The 14,210-nt window shown below is 41.5% G+C and overlaps 1 protein-coding gene across 3 annotated transcripts in view; it reads right to left on the reverse strand.

Annotated features, from left to right (window-relative positions):
• The window catches only part of LOC105194123 (lachesin), a 463,227-nt gene that overhangs the window by 292,841 nt on the left and 156,176 nt on the right, over nucleotides 1-14,210 (reverse strand). The gene's annotated exons all lie outside the window — the stretch shown is intronic.

Consider the following 14,210-nt stretch of genomic DNA (forward strand, 5'->3'; position numbering starts at 1 on the left):
ACTTAATTAGAAAAACTGAAGACTGAACTACATTCTCGCAGATGTTCGCAAGATTCTACAATCGTGAAAGCGAAGAGGATCGGAGTATACGAGGTGTGTTCAAAAAGTATCGCGAATTTTGTGTTTTTTCAAAAATTATTTATTTATTCATGAATATCTATTTTGTCCCCTTCAAAGTAATCCCCATGAGATATTATACACTTGTGCCAACGGTTTTTCCAATCTTCGAAGCACTTCAAAAAATCATTTTTTTTTATCTTGTTCAGCTCCTCCTTCGATGCCGTCTTTATCTCGTCAAGCGTAGCGTAACGTCGTCCTTTCATGGGCCTCTTCAGTTTAGGGAACAAGAAAAAGTCACAGGGGGCCAGATCTGGGGAATACGGTGGCTGCGGCATCATTAGTGTGTTGTTTTTGGCCAAAAAGTCGCGCACAAGCAACGATGTGTGAGCAGGGGCGTTTGGTACGAATTTCGCGGCGACCCGTCTCATGCCCAAATCATTGATAAAAATCGAATGGCACGAGCCAATCGATATGTTTAGGTCCTCAGCAACTTCTCTAACGGTGATTCGACGATTGGCCAATACCATTTTCTCCACTTCATTAATTTTTTCGTCTGTTGTTGAAGTGCTCGGGCGTCCGGCACGCTCTTCATCGTTCACATCTTCTCGGCCTTCTGAGAACATTTTGTACCACCGATAAACGTTGCTTCGGTCCAAGGTAGCTTCTCCGTATGCCACAGTCAACATTCGGAATGCATCCGCGCACTTAATTTCGTTTTTCACACAAAATTTGATACAGGTTCTTTGATCCATTTTTTTGAATAGGTAAAAATCGAAGACGATCCAAAACACGTGCAAGCAAAGCAGCTGTCAACAATTAAGTGAACATTCAAAATGACCGAGCTTGTCGGCATAAGTGAGAGACATGAGTACCAACATAACGCCACAAAAAGATCGAAATTCGAATATACGTAACCCGCGAAAATTCAAAATTCGCGATACTATTTGAACACACCTCGTATATGTCAAAACTATTTTAAAATAAGCTGTTAAAGAAAAATAATATATATCATACATATACGTAATAAATTAATTAATTAAAGGAATATTACGGAGAACAATACACAGTTAAACTTGCCGTACACTTTTAAACATCTACATATGGTGATCTGAGGAGGAGACGCGCAATATAATTGATCGATTAAACGAACTTACTTTAAGTGAAGTTTCATTTCAGCGCCTTCTCCAAAAGATTACTCCCACCCTATTAATTTCCCATTGCTAGAACGCATAATCTCAAAATAGCGTACGGGAATTTTTTTAAATAATGAAGATGAAAGATCGGACCCCGTGGAGCGGAAACCGTGAAGGGCACTAGGGAAGGTACTACATATGGTGATCTTTCGGAGAAGGCGCTTCATACAATTGCGATAGAACTTCACAAAGTGAGTTCGTTTAATCGATCAATTATACTAGGCTGGTATTAGCAACCCCTTCCATCATGGAAGAACGCGGTGATGGGGCGGCTGCCTGCCTGGAGCCAGATTCCCAACAAACTGTAGCAGGATGTAGCCTGGAGGGGGCGATGGACACAGACCTATAATGTCAGGACATCGCCTCCTCCAGTTCAACGCTAACCATTCCGCCAGAGCACAAGATCTCCTGATGCAAACAATGGTGGAATGGTCTGTAGATATCGCAATCGTGGCTGAACCCTACACGGTCCCCCCTGCTGACAGCAGATGGTGGGGCGACGCGGTGGGGTCGGTTGCGATCATCTCCAGAGGAGGAGGCTCGGGGCCAGTACTCACCCCGATCGAGAGAGGAGACGGCTTTGTCTCGTGCCGCTGGGGGGATCGCGTTATTGTGGGAGTTTATATCTCCCCAAACATCTCCCTGGCGGACTACGAGACAAAACTTGCCGTGATTGGCGGAGTCGTCCGCCGGCAACTCCCCGGACGGGTCCTGGTGGCGGGGGGCTTTAATACCAAATCCGCGACGTGGGGGTCCCCGGTGGAGGACATCAGGGGCGATCTCCTCGTCGATTGGTTGGCCGAACAGAACTTATACGTGCTGAACAGAGGCGCAACTCCCACGTATGTGAGTGCCAGGGGCGGCTCAGTGATTGATGTGTCCTTCGGGTCGACAGAGACGATCACTGATATTCGGGACTGGAGAGTCTCGGATGAAGAGAGTCTCTCTGACCATAAATATATTATTATGGAGATTCCCCCAACGGGACAAAATGGGGAAGGGGACATACACCCGAAGGTTGGTCCCGAGTCCCGCCCTCGTTGGGCGCTTAAGTTCCTAGACAAGGGCATGGCCATAGCCGCTGCTATCGGCAAGTACTGGGAGGCCGGCCCGAATACAGACGAATGCGACGTGGATGAGGAGGCGGCATGGTTTGCGGAGACTATGTCACAAATCTGTGATACAGCGATGCCTCGGAGCAAACCGCCAACGCATAAAAAAGGGAAGAAATCCGTGTACTGGTGGACGCCGGAGATTGCGGCTCTGAGACAGAGTTGCAACTCCGCGCGTCGCCGGTACAAGAGGTGTCGAAGAAAGAGAAGAACTGACGCCGAAGAGGCAAAGAAACTCTACGGGACGTACAGGGAGACGACGAAAGCCCTTCAAGCGACTATCGCCAAGGCGAAGACCGGCGCTTGGGGAGAATTCCTAGGAACGCTAGACCGGGATCCATGGGGACGACCGTACCTCTTGGTGCGGAATAAACTCCGACCGGCGGCCCCCCCGACGACGGAGACCTTGGAGCCGGCGTTTCTGGAGAACGTGGTCGCCGCCCTTTTTCCGAAAGACGAAGAGGAGGAAAGGCGACTTCCGGATGATCCGGCCGCAATTGAGGCTAGGACGGGATGGTCGGAGGGGCTCCGGGTCTCCAAGGAAGAACTGGACAAAGCCATCCGCAGGATGACGAGGAAGACCACCGCCCCCGGTCCGGACGGACTACACGGGAAGGTATGGGCGATTGCCCTGAGCGTCCTAGGGGACCGCCTGAGTTCGACAGGTGTCTCCAACTCGGGCGGTTCCCCGCTTCCTGGAAGGAGTCCAGGCTGGTCCTCATCCCCAAGGAGGGCCGGCCCCCGGACGATCCCTCATCCCACCGACCTATCTGCTTGATAGGCAAGGTGGGAAAGTTATATGAGAGGATCATTGCGTCTCGCCTGATGTCGCATATGACTGAGGTGGGCCCTGACATAGAGTTCAGCCTGTTTGGCTTTAGACCGGGGAGATCAACCGTCGGAGCATTTCGGCGGTTGAGATCCCTCGTCGACAGGGCAATCTCCCGGGGCAGGGTGGTTCTTGCTATCAGTTTGGATATCAAGAACGCCTTCAACACCCTGCCCTGGGAGAAGATTAGGGAGGGCCTCAGACGAAAGGGGGTCCCTCCCTACCTGATGGAGGCTGTCGGGGTCTACCTCAGCGACAGGGTTATAACCTATGGGGACCGGAATGGCGAATGCGTACGCAGGGCTGTCAACAGGGGTGTTCCGCAGGGGTCGGTCCTGGGACCACTCCTGTGGGACGTAGGATACGACCAAGTCCTGCGGCAGCCCTTCCCTGCAGGGGTGTCATTGGTTTGTTATGCCGATGACACCCTGTTAGTCATTACCGGTGACACCTGGGGACAGGCAAGGCGCGTGGCGGCGGTGGGTCTCAAATTCGTCCTGAGAAGGATAAACTTTCTCGGACTGCGGGTGGCCTTAAATAAAACTGAGGCTCTTTAGCTCGGAGGATCTCGGGAAAGGGGGCCGAGGTGGTCTTACCTAATGGTGGAGGGGACGCGGGTCGAGGTGAAGTCCCAGATGAAATATCTGGGGCTGATCCTCGACTCACGGTGGAGCTTTGCCCCCCATTTTGAAAAGCTGGCTACCAGGTTGGGCAGGGCGGTGCAAAGTTTTAGCCACATAATGCCCAACCTGGGGGGGCCCATGCGAGAAGGTGCGGCGCCTTTACATGGGAGTAGTCCGCTCCATGGCCATGTATGGGGCGCCGGTGTGGTGCGGGTCCCTGATGGCCTCAGCGAATAACATCAAACTGCTACATAGAGAGCAGCGAAGAATGGCCATCAGGATCTCGCGCGCGTACTGCACCGTCCCGTGGGAGGCGGCGTGCGTGTTGGCGGGTTCTCCCCCGTGGGCCTACGTTGCGAGGTCTCTCACGGAAACCTATGAGTGGAAGGAGGGACTGGCCCGCAGGGGCGAGCAACTAACGGATGCGATGCTGGAGGCAAGGAGAAATATGGCTAACAGCGAAGTAGTCCGACACTGGAGTGAGAGACTTCCTCATGCCAGGGTCGGATTAAGAGTGGTAGAGGCCTTCAGGCCTGTTCTGGACGAGTGGGTAGGGAGGGGCCGCGAGGGTCTCTCATTCCGGGTGACCCAGGTGCTCTCCAGGCATGGCTGCTTCGGGGAGCACCTGTGCGAGAGGGCTGGACGGGAGGCTTCAACGAGATGCCACCACTGTCCGGAGCCAAGGGACACGGCGCAACACACCCTAGAAGTATGTCCAGCATGGGACAATGAGCGCCGTGCCCTCGTGGCGGTGGTGGGGAACGACCTCTCCCTGCCCACAATAGTGGGAAAAATGATAAGCTCCCAAAACAACTGGGACGCATTCGCCTCCTTCTGTGACAACGTCATGTCGCGGAAGGAGACGGCAGAGCGGGCGCGGGAGGATGATCCGAATGCGCCCGCTGAAAGACGACGAAGGGGGGGGGAGACGGAGGAGGATATACCTACAACAACACCAGTAGGTTCTCCTCCCTCTCCCCTCCCTCACTGGGAAGGATGGGGCGGGAGGGGGACGGACCTACCGTCCTCCTCCTGGCCCCACTGGAGTTCGCCGGCGACCCGGCGGTGACACACTGTCGCCGACGGGGGGCCCGCCGGCGCGGCTATACATCTGCTCCTCTCATAAGAGGGTTTGAGCGCAGCCGGGAAGGAACAGTGGGGAGGGGGGACTCTCACAGCGCCGGCTCGACCGGACAGAGAGCCCTACCCTCTTTACTGTTGAGGAGGTACGCCTCGGGCGGAATCAGCGGCGGGGTAGTTGCCCGGCTGAACCGTCTCGGGGCTTGGGATGCGGGAGTGCGTACCTAGGGCCCTCTTCCAGGGGGGTCCGACGCACACCCGGCATCCCAGGTCGGGCGGCTGGAGCTCGATTTCGGTCGAGCACTGGCCGCTAACTCCGGAGGGGGGTCCCTGCTCTCGGGCGGGGGACCCGTTTGGGCTAGGACGGATCGCGGTGCATGCTTAGTTCGATCCCGTGATCCGTCCCGAGCCCAGACGCCGGAAAAAGTTGGGTTTTAGTGAGTATGTCGGCTAGTCAGGTCGACGAGTCTCACATACCCCGCGTTCCTGTCCCCGCAGGACCGGGGACCCATAAAGGTGTTTCCCAACTATAAAAAAAAAAAAAAAAGACTGGTATTAGCACAAGTATTAATTATTATAAAACAATAAAAAATTCTAATACAGGCAGTTAACATGGATGATCGCTACTGCGCCAGACTCTCATTACCGCAATATTACACCAATATTGGACCAATAGTAACTTGTAAGTACCAAATTTTCAGCTTCCAATATCAGGCCAACATTAGACCATATATAAATTTCCACCAAAGATGTCACATTAGAATTTATCATCAATTAAGGTAACCGATAATATTACATCTTATTTTAATTGAGAAATAGTTGAACATCTTGGAATTATTAGTAACACACTGTCATAGAAAAAGCAAGACAGAAAAACTATCCATAGTTAATACTATATATGAACTACAGCACTCTGCAAGAATTTATTATTTATAATAAATCTGTTTCAATATAGACTATTTATAATACTTTAATCTGTCTATTATTTGACTACTGCTGTTTGGTATAAACATAACGCAAAATAGACAGAACTGAGAAATTAAATCTTTAATTGCAAAAATTCATAAACATTTTGTTTTTTATGTTAGAAGAACCGAACACATTTTTCCTTACTCTGACCAATTTCGATGGCATAGTATACAATCAAAAAATATATACTTTGTGTTATCTAATGTTTTTCATTACATAATTTAAGCAACTGTAAACATTATTTACTAAATTTTAACTTGGATAAGAAATTGGCTGACACTAGGACATAAAATGACACTCTTTGTACTGTAGAGAACTTTATAAGATCGTACGGTTACATGAAAATCTTCAAAGTATTCAAAATACTCCATCTCTAAACTCATTCAAACTCACTTTCCGTAATTACCTGTTTATAAGAAATTCTTAATGAATTCTATTCTACTATAGTAAATATTTCATCAAGCGCTTAATGAGTGTTTTTGTATTTACACTCTCATTTACATATTCGTCTACATATACATTTACACAAATGTATACGTTCTAAATACACATCATTATTTTTTTCATTATTATTTTTTATTACTCTTATTTTCCTTATTTATGTAAAACAATCAATGTTTTTTTTTTTGTATACAGGATCCGCCACATAAATCCAGACATAAAAGTTTTTTCGCAAAAAATTTGTTTATTACAGAAAATACAGTCTGTTTAATAAGAACGTGTGCGGCAAAACTTTTTCGTGGAAACCGTTAGAGGAGTGATTCAAATGCGATCAGATAGAGAGATGCCTTCCCTAAAATGCTTTAAAGCCTCAATTGTCGTTTGATCTTGGTCACTGAAGGACATATTTCACCAAGTGCCGCGTACGCATCACGTTACAAAGACGTATTTTTGAGTTTGTATCCGAAAAGACCAAAAATGTCATATGGGCCGTCTGCAAAATACATGAAAAAGTCAAAGACATTTGTAAGTAAGTGGATGAAACGCTATTTCGACGTAAAAAACGTCGACACCTGCCAGAGTGGTTTTGCTCAAGTGATGACGAAAAAGGAGGCAAAGTGATTTTATAGATATTAGAAAAAAATCCTAGTCTATCATTGCGTTGAGGGCAAGCAATTTTGCGTAAAAAGGGTCTAAATGTGTCATGTGACACTATAAAAAGACGTTTACTGGCCTATGAAGTGAAATTTTGAAGCATTGAAGAAATTGCTAATGTCCAAAAAAACACGTCGAAAAAAGACTCACGGGCGAAAGACAATTTGGATTAAGGCCAAGTAATTTTTACAGACAAAACTTCTGTTTAGGCAAATTTTTCGATCCATCAAGCTCCAAAGGAAAAAGATTTGGACTACCAAGCAGTTATTTCGATAGATTTGATTTATTTGGAGGTTTGCCACAAGATTATGCTATAAAATTAATCAAAAATTGCCTCGGAAATGCCAGGCAATTATTAATAATGGAGGCGACTGGACAACTTATTAATAATAAAGCATTCTAGTCTATATCTTATAGTATATGTGTATTTTTTTTAAATTCATTATCTCAAATAGTTTTCTAATTTTGCCATATACGCTCTTGTCGAACAGACTCTATGTAAAAGTACAAATAAATTTTTTTATAGTTAAGTTAAAGGACTTTTTCTGAGACTTTTTATTCAATGTAGCCGCCCTGCGCCTCGATCATCGCTTCGATCTTGTTCTGAAAACGTGAGCATGCCGTCTGCAATTTTGTCTGATCTATTTTTATGAATATCGCTTCAATAGAGGTCTGGAAAGAGGCCACATTAGAATGGCTTTATTAGTAACCCTCTCGACTTTGTTCCATACGTAGTAATCAAAAGGATTCAGATTGGGATAATCGAGACTATTCGGAGGCCAGAAATCTTTCGACCAAATCATGTCGACATTGTCTGTTCAGTGGGAAAAACTTAATCTTCGTCACTGCGTTTTCGTTTATTTATTCAATTTAATGATTATCACTTACAGTATATTTTTTGTGTTACGTTATCGCGTTACACCATTGCGTTACAATAGTCGTGTGGGCCGAGTATTCTCGCCGAACGAGAGGCGACGACGCCGTGCAACGATCGCCCTTTAGTTATCGGCTCAGGAGCGTATTTCGCCCTGAGCTCATATCAGAGATACGACTCTTTACGGATATTGAATAGGCGAACTCGCGTATGCTCGTGTTTCGGCTCGCGGAGGCACGGCAGGGAGAGCGAATACTTGGATGTTACCGCGACGAAGTCGGACTAGAAAAAGGTGCCGGAGAGCCTTCCAGACCCTTATTTATTAATTTAGGAATTGCCACGTTCTCACCCCGCTTGGTTCCGATTTTCGAGATCTTTGCCCCGATTGGGCGATTCGGATTTTCGGTTTCCAAGCGCAGCGAATAAAGACGATCAGCCGACAAACGATTGCCGACGATCCCACGACTAGCGACGCCGATATCGCCTTAGGGCGATTGTTTACAACAGCCTTGCAATTGTAATATCGGCGCCGCGTCGTCCGGATGATGTTTATCGTTGGGTAATAACCGCGTGCAACCTGGAAATGCTCGAGACCGTCCAAGCTTCGCTTTTTTGTTTATTTTGTGTCCCTTTTTTGATGCTTTATTATGCCGCGCCATCCGACCGTCACCTATTCGTTATGATGCACGTATTGCATCCGCATGTGTGTGCGCGATGTGAATTTCGCGTCGTTACATTGTCCGATAGCCAGTTTTGCACCAAGTGACTCGTATGAGCCGCCTTGTTGAAGAAGTAGAACTTGTATCTGAAATCATGTCAAATAATCCGACAAACAGTGGAGTCACTCACTCCCAAGATGGCCGCTAATTTGGCGAGTAAAGTTCCTGTGTTCTTCAAAATAAGATCTTGTACTTTTTGAACGAATTCCGGAATGTACGCAAGGCCGCATACCTCTGAACAATGGCATACACCATCGACCTGGGATATCCAAAGAACTTGATAATTCGCTTGGCGTCTTTTCAGCGCGGACACTTTCAATAACTGCCGCTCTTCGGTTCCGACGTCGACCTGAACGATTCGGCCATTTTGAAGTTATTAACGTCTTATCCACGTCTCTAACTTATCTTTAGGTCATGTTGCATCTACTGCTGCATTCTAATATAGCCGAAATGTTAAATTCAAATTGTCCGGATTTAAGTGGCGAATCCTGTATAGAGACAAACTGTTGAATGAGTATCACTTAAGACATTTTTTATTATATTTTTCATTTGGTATTAACTTACACGCAAACAAATGTGGAAATTATAATTTGACGTACCAATTAAGGGGGGGAAATACATTTAGAGACTTCAAAAAATGTGAAACTTTTTTATTTCATAAAATGAAAGTACAACATCTCAAGAATATATGCCCAAAATTTTAGAGCAAAATTCCAAGTATTTTTGAAGTTAAAGCTTATAAACGTGACTCATCATCGCTCGACACCATAGCGCGTCACAGGTATATTTGGGTGCTTGGGACTCAAAAATATTCGAGACAATTTTAGACGTGAATCCGTATGGTGATAAGTTTCGAGTAGTGAAAAATGAGTGTATTGGTGGCATCCACAAAAAAATGGGCACTTGGCTTCGAGCTGTTAAGGAAGCTTATAAATTTAACTGAAAAGGCAAATTAACCGAGAAAATAATTCAACAGCTCACTTCTTATTATGGTTTGGCTATAAGAAGAAATGTTAACAATGTTGAAAATATGAAAAAAGCCATATTGGCTATTTATTACCATATGTGCTCCACGAATGAAAATTCGAGACACGAGGACTGCCCGCCGGAAGCCGACAGCTGGTGCAAATGGCAAAAAGCAAAAGCCATCGGTGAGAATTTTGAACATCCTGCACCACTGCATCCTAATGTACAAAAGCATATCCTGCCAATCTACAAAGACCTGTCTAAGGAAGATTTGCTTCAACAATGCTTGGATAGCTACACGCAGAATGCGAGCGAAAGTTTAAACTCGACTAGATGGCGTTTAGCTCCAAAATATCTACATTGTGGGCTGAAAATTGTCGAGATTGCAGCATATTTGGCAGCTGGAATATTCAACGAAGGTCATTCGTTCATTCTGCGCATCATGAGCAAGCTGGGTATAGTAATCAACAAGCAAAGTAAAACATACGCCGACGACAACAACGAGCAATGAATAGTTCGGCAAGAGCGTCGTAGCTTGTCGCAGACGAAAAAAGCTCGTACAGCCCGACAAAACCAACATTTAATAAAAAACGAGCTTTACAAGAAAGCTGAAGGACTGTTATACGGCCCTGGGATTGCTGATTAGCCAGTAAGTTGATGAAAACATTATCTTTCTACTACTCGAAACTTTAATCGCATTTTTATTGAAACGTCATTTTCAACATTGACAAGATTGTTCAAAAACTACTCAACCGATTCTCTTCAAATTTTACACACATTTTATCTATTTACCTTTTATTTCATCAAAATTGTTTATGAAAATTATAAACAAAAAGTACTTTTTTCACTGCAAAATTCAACGAAAATTTCGTGAAAAATTCAAATTTTATTTTCAAACATACGCGATTTTTTCAATTTTTATTTTTTTCCAATTTTCCACGATCAAATAGAGCGTATACATGTTATTAATTTAAAAAATTTTTTTGTCTGCCTCAGATCAATACAATAGGAGCTAGATTGTACGCTGATTGACAACTAATATCTTGTTTGCAGCTCTACAATTTTTATATATTTTTATATTTTCTAACAAAAAAAATTATTTATGTATTAAAAGGTTAAAGTAACAAATATACCAAATTTTGGAACAATCAATTATATAGTTTTAATTTTAAAAATTCTTGAAAGTTGTTTCTTTTCTAGCCTTGTAAATGTATCTCCCCCCTTAATACCACGCATACACGCACGCACACATTTACCTTTGGCAAAACAGTACAAAAGGTAAAATGTCAGAGATTTATCTTTTTCTCACGCAGCTTGGGTGCACAATGATTTGTTGACACTCTTTACTTTTTTTGACAGCAAACGACAAATAAATCTATATTTTACCTCTGTGATTGTTCTGCCAAACCCAAAGTACTAGAAATTATAAAGCATGTAAGGACTATTTTATATGTTTATTTACATACTTGATACTCATTTATTCATTTGCTATTTTGTTTTCTTACTTTTGATTTACAGCACTATTGAGGATCTCAATACAGCAAGAAATATAGCACGAAATTATAGGTAGGTGACTGTTGTAATAATCGGATATTACTCTAGTGTCAAAAATTATAATCAGAGATAAGGACAAAGCGACTCACAATAACGCCGGTGTTCGTTATCGTTACTCGTTTATAATAAAGTTACTATAAAGATTTGTGAAATTTAATATTTCCAAAAGACGGCCCTTACAAAAATGAACTATTGGAAAGCTAATAATCACTATTGACTTACAATAGTGATTACTCATTCTCTAATAGTGATTATGTAGCATCTAATGATTGGATTATTTGCAATAATCATTTCCTAATAGTTTTTGAATGAGTGATTATTGATTTCATAATGAGATTATTTGCAATAATCATTCCCCAATAGTTCTTTTATGGAATGATTATTGATTTCATAATCAGGTTATTTGGAATAATCACCAGCACACTACTTTTAATAGTTAATATATAAATGATTAATTAGTCGACTATTTACAATAAACCCAATAAGAATTGGATTGTTTTATTAAACGCAAGTATGGTATAAAACAGGTATAGGTATGTGGCAGATATGTATATAGGTAAAACGGTTTTTATACGTTAGTGCAATATACGTTTATAATAATTGTTCTTATTACGTATATATAATATGGAACGTATTTTATAGGTTGAAAAATGGTTTATAAAATGCCAGAAATGTATTTACGTTTATAACACGTATAAAAATACTATAAAATACTATCATATACTAATTAAACGTTTCTTAAATACGTTTATGATTTGTAAAAAGTTGTCCCTTTAAATAACGTATCAAAAATAGGATTTAATATCTAGGTATGATATTATACTTTTTAAATATGTTAATAAAAGTTTAAGCGTAAATTATATTTATACGTTTTTATTGCAGCAATATTCAAACGAATAATAAACGTATTTTATACACATTCGATATAGCTAATTAAAGGTTTATTGAAAACGTATATTATTTATGAAATGAAAAACATTTATAAATCATTTCAGAAATACCGAATACGGTTAAAATCCAAGATTTTCTCATTCAATTATTAATAGTTATTTTACACGTAAAAACATTACGGTGCTCTCAAAAATCGAGCGATTTGCTTTGATTTTGAGTCTCAAACATAGACTTTGTAGTATGTTTATGGTCTCAAAGCTTTTTCGCGACGCCAGTCTTCGCGTCTTCGCGGCTTGCGCGGCTTCTACTAGGTAGCCATGCCGCGGGGAATTTTCTCGTGAGTCGAGTGCGGCCACAGGCATAATATCTAGGCGCCATTGTGACTATCATTCTAAATCACACTTGAGGGAACTTTTGGGAACTAGTTGTTGTAACCTTGAGACAAATTTCGCTCTCGTTTTTTTTCAAATGTGATATGTATGTGGTTCGCTGTTCCACATAAAATTTTATATTTTTACATGTAAAAATAACAATTTGTATTGTTATTAAATCTTGTACATAAATGTTTAATTCAGATTTAATCTTTATTTAATCCTTTTGAACGAAAAAAAGAAACATTTTTTTGGAAACTATAATTTATTACGTTTAATTATTGATTTATCAATACATATTTTATATGACTATATAAATCGTAGTGACTACTGGGCTCAAATAATTTTTCAATAGTTCTGTGTAATAGTTCGTCCCAATAATCCGCGAAAAAACTATGACGAATAATCCAATAGTTTTATTAATAGCTTTTCTAATAGTTACAATAGTCCATTTCCGTAAGGGGGGCTATGAGAGTTAAAACACCATTGTGGGTGCGTGTAAAAAATTCTTCTGTATTTATTAAACCACTTCCATTAAATAAGTACGAACGTTTTGACCCGAGTTTGAGTCATCTTCAGTGATAAAAACAGTTAAAACCTCCTTCAACTCACATAATCAAATGTATTTTCCGTCCGTCACAATTGGGTGGTCATCTGAATAAATTTATCTTGAAATTCTAAAGTGTGACGACAGACATCTACACACACACACACACACACACACACACACACACACACACACACACACACACACATATGTATGTATGTGCGTGCGTGCGTGCGTGCGTGCGTGCGTGCGTGCGTGCGCGTGTGTTTGTGTGTGTGTATCTTTTATTATACTTTTTCATAATTTTTCAATGATTTCACAATTTTCTATAATTGTCTTTCTGACAAAAGTCATCATTTATACTACACTAATTGTAACCCATAAATCTTAGAAAACTTACGTTCAAAATAAATTATTATATTATTTATGAAATAAATACACTAGATCATTGAGTCAGTCTGATCAATTCTTTCGATAAAGATAGCAAACACATATTACTTTTTGATTGATCAGTCATAATTCTACAATACAGAAGTTTCCAGAAATGTTGCAACATTACAGTAATGTGTATGTTGCTGCAAGCCTTGTACGATATTGGATGTAATCTAAGTTTTAAATGGTAAGAAATGGAATTTGGCCATTTCTATGCAGTTTATTCATTACTCACCTCTTAAGATATATTACTAACTCTTATACAATAATTTGCTCCTGACTTCTGATCTATTATTAGCTTATTCTACAAGCCCATAATAGTAATGGTAAAGTCAGGGTTGGAATAATCACTTTTGATGATCACTGATTTATATGCGTTACTTTGACTAATTACGTAACGAGTCAATTTACTTTTTCAAGTAACGCATAATGATGAGTTACTTGTCAAATCTGACTATTTCAATCTTGGCGTTACCATTATCATTACAAAAAATTGTAATGCATTTATCAAATTGTTATTACATAAAAAAAGTAAAAGTAACGGTGACTTGTTGTTTCCTATCCCTGATTATAAATGTCCACGGACAATATTCTTTCAATGTAAATTTTCAAATTCAGAGTTTGTTCCGTAATATCTTCATTCGTAAGGCATATAGGGGAAAAGTAAAAGTACTAATTATGGTATAATTCAAACTCTATCAAAACTTGATTCCTTCATTTGTTATTAAGATAATATATGCATTTATTTGATGTCTGTTACTATCATGTCTCTATTAAGGAAAACTTTAAATAATGATATTTTGTAAATTATTACGCATTAGCACAATTTCTGGTACCGTAAATTAATAAGAGATATATTAAAACATATATTGAACCTGCAAAAGTTGGTTGCCTC

The sequence above is a fragment of the Solenopsis invicta genome, chromosome 9, assembly GCF_016802725.1.
Source record: "Solenopsis invicta isolate M01_SB chromosome 9, UNIL_Sinv_3.0, whole genome shotgun sequence".
Lineage (NCBI taxonomy): Eukaryota > Metazoa > Arthropoda > Insecta > Hymenoptera > Formicidae > Solenopsis > Solenopsis invicta.